Below are 10,742 nucleotides of genomic sequence, written 5' to 3' on the forward strand. Positions count from 1 at the left end.
CCCTGGGGCCAGAGCAGGCGACAGTGAATCAAATTTAAAACTGCTGGCTAAAACTAAACGTAGATTCAGTAAGATTGTTATTCACGTCGGCGGCAATGACACCCGGTTACGCCAATCAGAAGTCACTAAAATTAATATTGCCTCGGTGTGTGAATATGCAAAAACTATGTCGGACTCCGTAGTTTTCTCTGGACCCCTCCCAAATCTGACCACTGATGACATGTTTAGCTGCATGTCATCATTTAATCGCTGGCTGTCCAGGTGGTGTCCAGCAAACAATGTGGGTTTCATTAATAATTGGCAAACTTTCTGGGGAAAACTTGGTCTTATTAGGAGAGACGGCATTCATCCCACTTTGGATGGAACCTCATTTCTAGGAACCTGGCAAATTTTATTAGTAATTTAAATCCCTGACAGCCCAGAGTTGAGACCAGGACTCAGAGTCGCAGTGCTATACGCCTCTCTGAGCTTTTAGTTCAGTTACCCAGCCATAATTTTCATAGTTTTATACAAACGGTGTCTGTCCCCCGACCCCCTAAATTATTTAAATCTAAACTTAAACAAAGAGGAGTTGTGCATAACAACCTCATAAAAATTAAAACCTCTTCTGTGACAGAAAGACAAAACAGGAGAATTAAATGCGGACTGTTAAATATCAGGTCTCTATCATCTAAAGCAGTGTTAGTAAATGAATTAATATCAGATAATCATATTGATTTACTCAGTCTCACTGAAACCTGGCTGCGTCCAGATGAATATGTTAGTCTAAATAAGTCCACTCCTCCCAGTCATAATAATACCCACATTCCTCGAGGCAGCGGCCGAGGAGGGGGAGTTGCAGCCATTTTTAACTCTAGTCTGTTAATCTGCCCTAAACCTAAACTAGATTTTAATTCATTTGAAAGTCTTGTTCTTAGTCTTTTACATCTGACCTGGAAAACCTCGCAGCCACTTTTATTTGTTATAATGTACCGTGCTCCTGGCCCGTATTCTGAATTTGTTTGTTTGTTTTTACCCAGTTTAGTTCTTAAATAACTAGAGCTGTCTTTATCAAGCATAAAGAATAACATTCATGTCGACGTTGATAATGACTCCCTGGCTACCGCGTTTATGTCATTATTAGACTCCATTGGCTTCAGTCAGGGTGTACATGAACCCACTCATTGTTTTAAACATACACTCGATCTAGTTCTCACGTATGGAATTGAAATTGATAACCTAACAGTCCTTCCACAGCTCCTCTTAAAAAGAAGTGAACAAAGCAAAGAAAGTTTGCTCCTTGGTATAACTCTCAAACCCGTAAGTTAAAACAAATATTGGCGATTAACCAAACTGGAAGAATCTCGTTTAATCTGGGCAGACAGTCTCAAAACTTATAAGAGGGGCCTCCGCAATGCCAGAGCAAACTATTACTCAGCATTAATAGAAGACAATAAGAACAACCCCAGGTTTCTTTTCAGCACTGTAGCCAGGCTGACTGAGAGTCAAAGCTCTATTGAGCCTTGTATTCCTTTAGCCCTTAGCAGTAATGATTTTATGAGCTTTTTTAATGACAAAATTCTAACTATTAGAGGCAAAATGCATGACCTCCTGTCCTCAGATAGTACCTATCTAACCTCAAACACAGCTGTAAGACCTAATATATATTTAGATTGCTTCTCCCCAATTTCTCTTCAAGAATTGACCGCAGTGATTTCTTCATCTAAATCATCAACGTGTCTCTTACCAGGGTAACCATATTTTGATTTCCAAAAAAGAGGACACTCGGCCGGCCATGACATAGCCTACTTAAATGATGCTTGCAGTTTACTCAAAGATGTCTTATAATTTTAATATATTTAAAGTTTATATGTATGGATAGAAAATTCAGTTTTATTACAAAATAATATCTCTCCAAGACAGAAATTCAGATAGGCTCCAATAGGGGACATATACACACACTAGAGTGTGGCGATCCGAGCCCGATGGTACCCAACGGGCCAGGCCGGGTTTAGTCAAAAATGTAGCTATAAATTGTATTCGGGCTCGGGTCGGATTCGGTCAGCTTTCAGTGAAAATGTAGTGTAAAAATAAATAAAATCCTATTGTCTGTCCTGTTTATTGCTTGGGCACTGTTATTTACGTGACAACACCTGAACATAACACGCAGACACACATTGGCTGTTTGTTTCTACCTCTCCCCTCTCTGGAAGTCTCGGACCTCCAGCTGCCCGCCTCTGCCTTGATTAAACGCTGAAAATAAAATAAAAAAGGAAGACAGGTTTTTCCTATTTTATCTTATTTTGTTTTATTTCTCCCTCTCCTCTCGCTAGAAGCGTCGGACCTCCCGCCTCCCGCTCCCGTCTCAAACACGGAGGTCTCCCTCTCCGCAGCTGAGCACCCACGGCGCATGTCCGGCCTGTTAAATAGCCTGTAACCACTGTGTGACGCAAACTCAGTTCTTTGGTCATTAAATAATGTCGGGCTCGGTTCGGACAGAAATATGCTGCCTGTGCCGTACACTAACACACACACACACACACACACACACAAACACATGGAAAACCGGACATTATCATCAGTTTATAAAAACCCCCTGGACGCCCTGTACGGGACGTGAAAAGTGGACATGTCCGGGTAAAAGAGAACGTTTGGTTAGCCTACCTTTTAGGCCAATTAAGTGATCCAGTCTCTGCAGTAGAATTTGATGGTCAATAGTGTCAAACGCTGCACTAAGATCTAATAAAACAAGTACAGAGACAAGTCCTTTGTCTGAAGCAAACAGAAGGTCATTTGTAATTTTAACTAGTGCTGTCTCAGTGCTATGATGCACTCTAAATCCTGACTGAAATTCCTCAAATAAATTATTATTCATTCATTCATTCATTCATCTTCTAACCGCTTCATCCTCTTGAGGGTCGCGGGGGGGGGGGCTGGAGCCTATCCCAGCTGACATCAGGCGAGAGGCAGGGTACACCCTGGACAGGTCGCCAGACTATCACAGGGCTAACGCAGAGACAAACAACAATTCACACTCACATTCACACCTATTGACAATTTAGAGTTATCAATTAACCTGTCTTTGGACTGTGGGAGGAAGCCGGAGTGCCCGGAGAGAACCCACGCTGACACGGGGAGAACATGCAAACTCCGCACAGAAGGGCTCCCACGAACCGGATCGAACCGGCAACCCTCTTGCTGTGAGGCGAGAGTGCTAACCACCACACCACCGTGCCGCCCATAAATTATTATCATGGAGAAAATCACACAGCTGGTCTGTGACTAGACTACTTTCTCAAGGATCTTTGACATAAAGGGAAGATTAGATATTGGTCTGTAGTTGGCTAACACCTCTGGATCCAGGGTGGGCTTTTTTAGTAGAGGTTTAATTACAGCTACCTTAAAAGACTGTGGTACATAGCCTGTTAATAAGGACATATTGATCATATCTAATATATGAGTGTTAACTAAAGGAAAGACCTCCTTAAGTAGCCTAGTTGGGATGGGGTCTAAGATAGGCTGACCAAACATCCTCTTTTGCCTGGACATGTCCACTTTTCACGTCCTGTCTGGGGGGGTGCTTATAAATTGATGACAATGTCCAGTTTTCCTTGTGTGTGTGTGTGTGTGTGTGTGTGTGCGTGTGTGCGTGTGCGTGTGTGTGTGTAATCCCTGAGAGGCTGCCTTATCGGTGGATCTCCAACACTCGCAACAAGGAAGCAGCAGACACCCGCGGCGCAGCATTATTCTAAGCTTCCAAGTTGCCAAAGCGCAAGTGCAACTTCACAGATGAACTGCAGAAAAAATTCCCAACTTACCATCCCGGTCGGGATATATGGGAGGCTGAGTGCACCGTATGCAAAGCTGGCACATATGATTCTATGTCTAATAAAGGTGCCGGGGACCTCAAAGTTGGATTTTCTAATACAGAAGAGGTATTATTGAGAACATTATTTCATATTATTTATTTATTTGTCCAGTAAGACTTGAAAAGATAGCTATTATTTTACAAGTTGATTTTTCTAATACAGAAGAGACATTATTTCTATCATTATTTCATTCCAGAGATTTTACATTTATTTTACATTTGTATTTATTTTTGTACAATTGAAACTTGTAAAAAGATTATTATTTTAGGCATAATAAAAGCAAGTTGAGTAATCTCTGAGAAGCCTATCTGAATTTCTGTCTTTGAGAGGCAGCGTCCTCCTGATAAATCCTGAGCTCTATCAGAGCTGTCTAAATAAATACTTCAGAAGCTAAAAGTTTAATTTCATGTTTCATAATACGGATGGTTGGTTTAAATATCATAGTATAAATGTCCTTTATGAAATTAAGACTGTGTAACAAGTTAGTATACTGTACAGGTCCGGCAGAAAATATAACAGTAGCCTACTGCTAATTCTCAAACAGTTTCAGTTGGACGTTGCATCTCAACTGCTCACACGTGCCACCTGCTGGTTGTTGTTGCGCACTGCAGCTACTCATGGATCAATTATTTCACCCCCTTCACTGTGGAAGTGAGTAACATCTGTATGTGAAAATGTATGTGAAATGGTTAACAAAGGATGACAAAGGCCATTTCCACATATGTAATTAATTAAGCTATTAATTCACACTACGCAACTAAATAATATATCACACATTTTTGAATAAAATATATTTCATATGCATAGGCCTATTTATTTATTTTATTAGATTCTGTGCTTGCATAATTTTGGGTGTTACATTTTTAATAGAATGGCCATTCTACCCATAAATATCATATATATATATATATATACAGTGGTGGAAAAAATGGCTGAGAATCTTTATCTTCAGGCGTGTTTCCTGCGTTAGGTTCCTTGTTTTAGCCATTTTTGTGTCTGAAGAACTTTCAAATGTGCTGGCTTTATGTAGACACGAAGCTTGGCAACAAAAATTGTGTCTTTTAATAAAAAGAACGACCTTCATCACTGGTACCAAAATGACCCAATACTCAAAATTGCTTATGTATTTTTATGGAACCAATCAATTTTAAGTTTGTAATGACTTTTTTAGGATTTATTTAGTATTTTGGCTGTGACTGTACTAAAAGAAATAGCACTTGAAGACCTAAGAGTGATTCTTAATGCAATATTTCACAAATGCATGGGGTGTCCGAAAACTTTTTTCCACCACTGTATATATATATATATATATATATATATATATACAGTACAGGCCAAAAGTTTGGACACACCTTCTCATTCAATGCGTTTTCTTTATTTTCATGACTATTTACATTGTAGATTCTCACTGAAGGCATCAAAACTATGAATGAACACATGTGGAGTTATGTACTTAACAAAAAGGTGAAATAACTGAAAACATGTTTTATATTCTAGTTTCTTCAAAATAGCCACCCTTTGCTCTGATTACTGCTTTGCACACTCTTGGCATTCTCTCCATGAGCTTCAAGAGGTAGTCACCTGAAATGGTTTTCCAACAGTCTTGAAGGAGTTCCCAGAGGTGTTTAGCACTTGTTGGCCCCTTTGCCTTCACTCTGCGGTCCAGCTCACCCCAAACCATCTGGATTGGGTTCAGGTCCGGTGACTGTGGAGGCCAGGTCATCTGCCGCAGCACTCCATCACTCTCCTTCTTGGTCAAATAGCCCTTACACAGCCTGGAGGTGTGTTTGGGGTCATTGTCCTGTTGAAAAATAAATGATCGTCCAACTAAACGCAAACCGGATGGGATGGCATGTCGCTGCAGGATGCTGTGGTAGCCATGCTGGTTCAGTGTGCCTTCAATTTTGAATAAATCCCCAACAGTGTCACCAGCAAAACACCCCCACACCATCACACCTCCTCCTCCATGCTTCACAGTGGGAACCAGGCATGTGGAATCCATCCGCTCACCTTTTCTGCGTCTCACAAAGACACGGCGGTTGGAACCAAAGATCTCAAATTTGGACTCATCAGACCAAAGCACAGATTTCCACTGGTCTAATGTCCATTCCTTGTGTTTCTTGGCCCAAACAAATCTCTTCTGCTTGTTGCCTCTCCTTAGCAGTGGTTTCCTAGCAGCTATTTGACCATGAAGGCCTGATTTCGCAGTTTCCTCTTAACAGCTGTTCTAGAGATGGGTCTGCTGCTAGAACTCTGTGTGGCATTCATCTGGTCTCTGATCTGAGCTGCTGTTAACTTGTGATTTCTGAGGCTGGTGACTCGGATGAACTTATCCTCAGAAGCAGAGGTGACTCTTGGTCTTCCTTTCCTGGGTCGGTCCTCATGTGTGCCAGTTTCGTTGTAGCGCTTGATGGTTTTTGCGACTCCACTTGGGGACACATTTAAAGTTTTTGCAATTTTCCGGACTGACTGACCTTCATTTCTTAAAGTAATGATGGCCACTCGTTTTTCTTTAGTTAGCTGATTGGTTCTTGCCATAATATGAATTTTAACAGTTGTCCAATAGGGCTGTCGGCTGTGTATTAACCTGACTTCTGCACAACACAACTGATGGTCCCAACCCCATTGATAAAGCAAGAAATTCCACTAATTAACCCTGATAAGGCACACCTGTGAAGTGGAAACCATTTCAGGTGACTACCTCTTGAAGCTCATGGAGAGAATGCCAAGAGTGTGCAAAGCAGTAATCAGAGCAAAGGGTGGCTATTTTGAAGAAACTAGAATATAAAACATGTTTTCAGTTATTTCACCTTTTTTTAAGTACATAACTCCACATGTGTTCATTCATAGTTTTGATGCCTTCAGTGAGAATCTACAATGTAAATAGTCATGAAAATAAAGAAAACGCATTGAATGAGAAGGTGTGTCCAAACTTTTGGCCTACACTGTATATATATATGGATGGATATATATATATGCATGGGGCATATTTCAATATTTGAATGAGGGGCACATGTCCGTGTTATATGGCTTAGACAGGGTGGGGTATGGCGTGAATAATGAGGAGAGAAAAATAAGTAAACAGAATAAAAAGCAGGGGGCGGTACGGTGGTATGGTGGTTAGCACTCTTGCCTCAGAGCTTGGTTGCCAGTTCGATCCCGGGCGTGGGAGCCCTTCTGTGCAGAGTTTTTATGTTCTCCCCGTGTCAGCGTGGGTTCTCTCCGGGCACTCCGGCTTCCTCCCACAGTCCAAAGACATGCAGATTGGGGACTAGGTTAATTGATAACTCTAAATTGTCCATAGGTGTGAATGTGAGCGTGAATGGTTGTTTGTCTCTATGTGTCAGCCCTGCGATAGTCTGGCGACCTGTCCAGGGTGTACCCTGCCTCTCAACTTTATTTATATGGCACTTTTCATACAACAGTAACACAAAGTGCCTCACAGAGGTTAAAAACAACAAAGATCCAAACAGAAAACAAAAAGAAAAGAGAAAACCCAACCCTCCCACCCAACAAAAAGCTATTTAGCTCATAAAATTGAGCCTCTTTTTAATGTTTTTAAAAAGTCTCTGCAGCTCTGAGGTTCTCCGGCAGGCTGTTCCACAACCGGGGGCCATAATAATTAAATGCTGCCTCCCCGTGTGTTTTAGTCCTAACTTGTGGTAAGGTTAGCAATTTTAAAACTGGTGTAATGTGCTCCCGCCCTCTGGTCCTCGTCAGCACTCGTGCAGCTGAATTCTGTAATAATTGTAGATCTGAGATACTCTTTTTGGGAAGACCAGAGAGCAGGGCATTACAGTAATCTAACCTACAGGAGATAAAAGTATGCATCAGCACCTTCGTGCTGGCCTGAGGGAGAAACGGGCGGACTCTGGCTATATTCTTAAGGTGGTAGAAACCTGCCTTTGTTATGTTTTTAATATGTGGAATAAAACAGAGCTCAGAGTCAAAAATCACACCCAGATTTTTTACAGATTGTGTTGGTTTAAAATCCTGTAGTTTTGGTAAAAGTTTCTCTCTCTGGCCTTCAGGACCAATGACTAAAACCTCTGTTTTGTCCTGGTTGAGCTGCAGGAAATTCACTGCCATCCATGATTTTATATCTAAAATGCAGTTAAAAAGGGCATCAATTGGCCCTGTGTCATCAGGAGACACGGCGATGTACAGTTGCGTATCATCAGCATAACTATGAAAGCTGATGCCATGCCTCCTGATGACGTCCCCCAGAGGAAGCATGTAGAGATTAAAAAGAGTAGGACCTAAAATTGACCCCTGGGGGACCCCAAACTTTATCTCATGGGTTCCTGAGGAACGTATATCCATACTTACAAAGAAGTGTCGATCAGTAAGGTAAGAGACGAACCAGTTAAAAACAGTACCAGAGAGGCCGACCAGGTGCCTCAGTCTATTTAATAAAATGTGATGGTCTACTGTATCGAAGGCGGCAGTTAGATCCAGTAGTACCAAGACTGTGAGTTTATGGTTATCTAAATTGCACCTGATGTCGTTTAAAATCTTTAAAAGGGCTGCCTCGGTACTGTGGTTCATCCTAAAACCAGACTGATACTTCTCTAAAGTGTTATTTGTATTTAAAAAATCATTTACTTGGCTAAAAACCAGTTTTTCTAAATTTTTGCTTAAAAATGGTAAGTTGGATACAGGTCGATAATTATTAAGAATGTTGGGGTCTAAATTGCTCTTCTTCAGAAGGGGCCTCACCACCACCGTTTTCAAGGAGGCCGGGAAGACACCTGTCTGAAGAGAGCAATTCACCATGTACAGTAGCTGTTTCTCAGAGAATCCATAAAATGTTTTAAAAAATGGTGTGGGAATTGGGACTTTATTTGGGAGAAAACTCAACCAAGTGTCCTTGCATCAACCAGGGCAAAACTCTTCAGTGTTTCCTCAGGTAAAAGCAATGATCCAGGTGTGTCGACAGTTAAAATCTGTTGCGATAAGAGACTGGATCTGATGTCATTGATTTTACTTCTGAAGTGGTCTGCAAAGTCCTCACAAAGGGCATTGGTTGTTGTCTTAGGTGATCTGTTAAAATTACTGTTTGTTAAAATATCAATTGTGGAGAAGAGGAATTTGGGATTGTTTTTATTGTCAGAGATTAGTTTTTTGAAGTGGGAAATTCTTGCCTGTTTGACTGCGTTATTGTAGGTTTTGAGATGTTGACTTAATATTTCATAGTGGACTGTTAGGTTTGATTTTCTCCACCTTCTCTCAGCACTCCTGCAGCATCTTTTCAGTTGTTTGATTTCCTGATTTCTCCATGGGGGAGTAGGCTTTGTTCTAATTGTTTTGATTAAAAGTGGAGCCATTGAGTCCAGCGTTGACTTGAGTTTGTTGTTAAAATTGCCCACAATAAAATCACAGGGTGCTGTTAAAATCTCTGCAGGAGTGCTCTGTAAAATCTGGATAAAATTTGCAGCCACTTCAGAAGTTAGGTAGCGTTTCCTCACTGTTCTCACCGGGGCCTCCTGATGGTTAAAACTGGTGATGTTAAAAAACACACAAAAGTGGTCGGACACAGCCAGATCCACAACAGAGGACACACCCACGGACAGGCCATAGGTTATGACCAGGTCCAGGGTGTGCCCTCTGCTGTGGGTCGGCTGTGTGACATGTTGTTTAAAATCTAAACAGTTTAAGAGGTTTAAAAATTCTCTGGATACTGGGTCCGAGGTCTTGTCAATGTGTAGATTGAAATCACCAGTTATTAAAATCCTGTTGTAGGTGGAGTGAATGATTGATAATAATTCAGAGAAATCACTGATAAAAGAAGTGGAGTACTGGGGTGGTCTGTAAACCATTATGCAAATGCTCAAATGACGTGTAACTGCAAAAAAAAACTTCATTTGAGGACATTGTGGTTTTTGTTACTGATGCAGTTCCGCCTCCTCTTTTACCTCCCCTAATAGAATATAAATAGTTAAAATTTGGTGGGGAAGCCTCGGTGAGAACAACAGGTGCGTCGGTGCTAAGCCATGTCTCCGTCAGGAGAATACTGTCTAGGTTATTGTCTAAAATTAAATCATTTATGATAAAAGATTTGTTTAAAAGGGAGCGCATGTTCAGCAATGCCATTTTAATGTTTGTGCTGAACGTGCACTTTTCGTGACTTTTCAAATGGATGTTAAAAACACGGTTAGGTCTAAAAACATTCCTGGGCTTCAACTTTCTAAGTGTAATGATAGTTTTTATGGTTTGAACGTCCTGTGTTTCCGGTTGCAGAGAAGGTGCTACTGAGGGAGAAGTGTGTGTGGTGCAATGTGTAGTGGAGGAGGGTGGAGGTGGGTGAGCAGTGAGTCAGGAGGTGGCTGTGGTGCAGGATCGGATGGTCAGGTCAATGCTAACCCTAACCCTGATAAAAGCCGTGATCCCTCCTGGTTTGGGTGGAGGCCGTCCTGTTTAAAAAGGTGGGGTCTGTTTAAAAAAGCTATAAAATTGTCCACAAAAGGGATACTTTTGGACAGGCAGTATCCCTTCAGCTGACGAAGGCTGAACGAGGTGGGGGAAGCGGGCCGGAAATAATTAGCCACTTCCCCGTGTCCAGCAGGCGGTCCACCAGGGAGATGAAGTCCTGCTTGAGGACCTCTGACTGCTGGTTCCTGAGGTCGTTGATACTGGCCTCCAGGACCAGCGTGGAGGCCAAGCTGTGCCGTGCAGTCAGCTGGAGGGCGGAGGATGCAACCTCACTGACACGCACCAGGGTGGCAGAAGGTGCAGCCGTTGTGCACTTCCACATGCCTGACCATGGAGGTCCCGATCACCAGCACAGAGCGGGTGCGCTGCTCCCGAGTGCGCGCCTTCGACTGCCTGGAGGTTCGACGGTGACGAGATGGAGCCCGATGTTTGTGGCGCCGGGCCACGTTTCCTCCTGACCGG

The sequence above is a fragment of the Epinephelus fuscoguttatus genome, linkage group LG4, assembly GCF_011397635.1.
Source record: "Epinephelus fuscoguttatus linkage group LG4, E.fuscoguttatus.final_Chr_v1".
Classification (NCBI taxonomy): Eukaryota; Metazoa; Chordata; class Actinopteri; order Perciformes; family Serranidae; genus Epinephelus; species Epinephelus fuscoguttatus.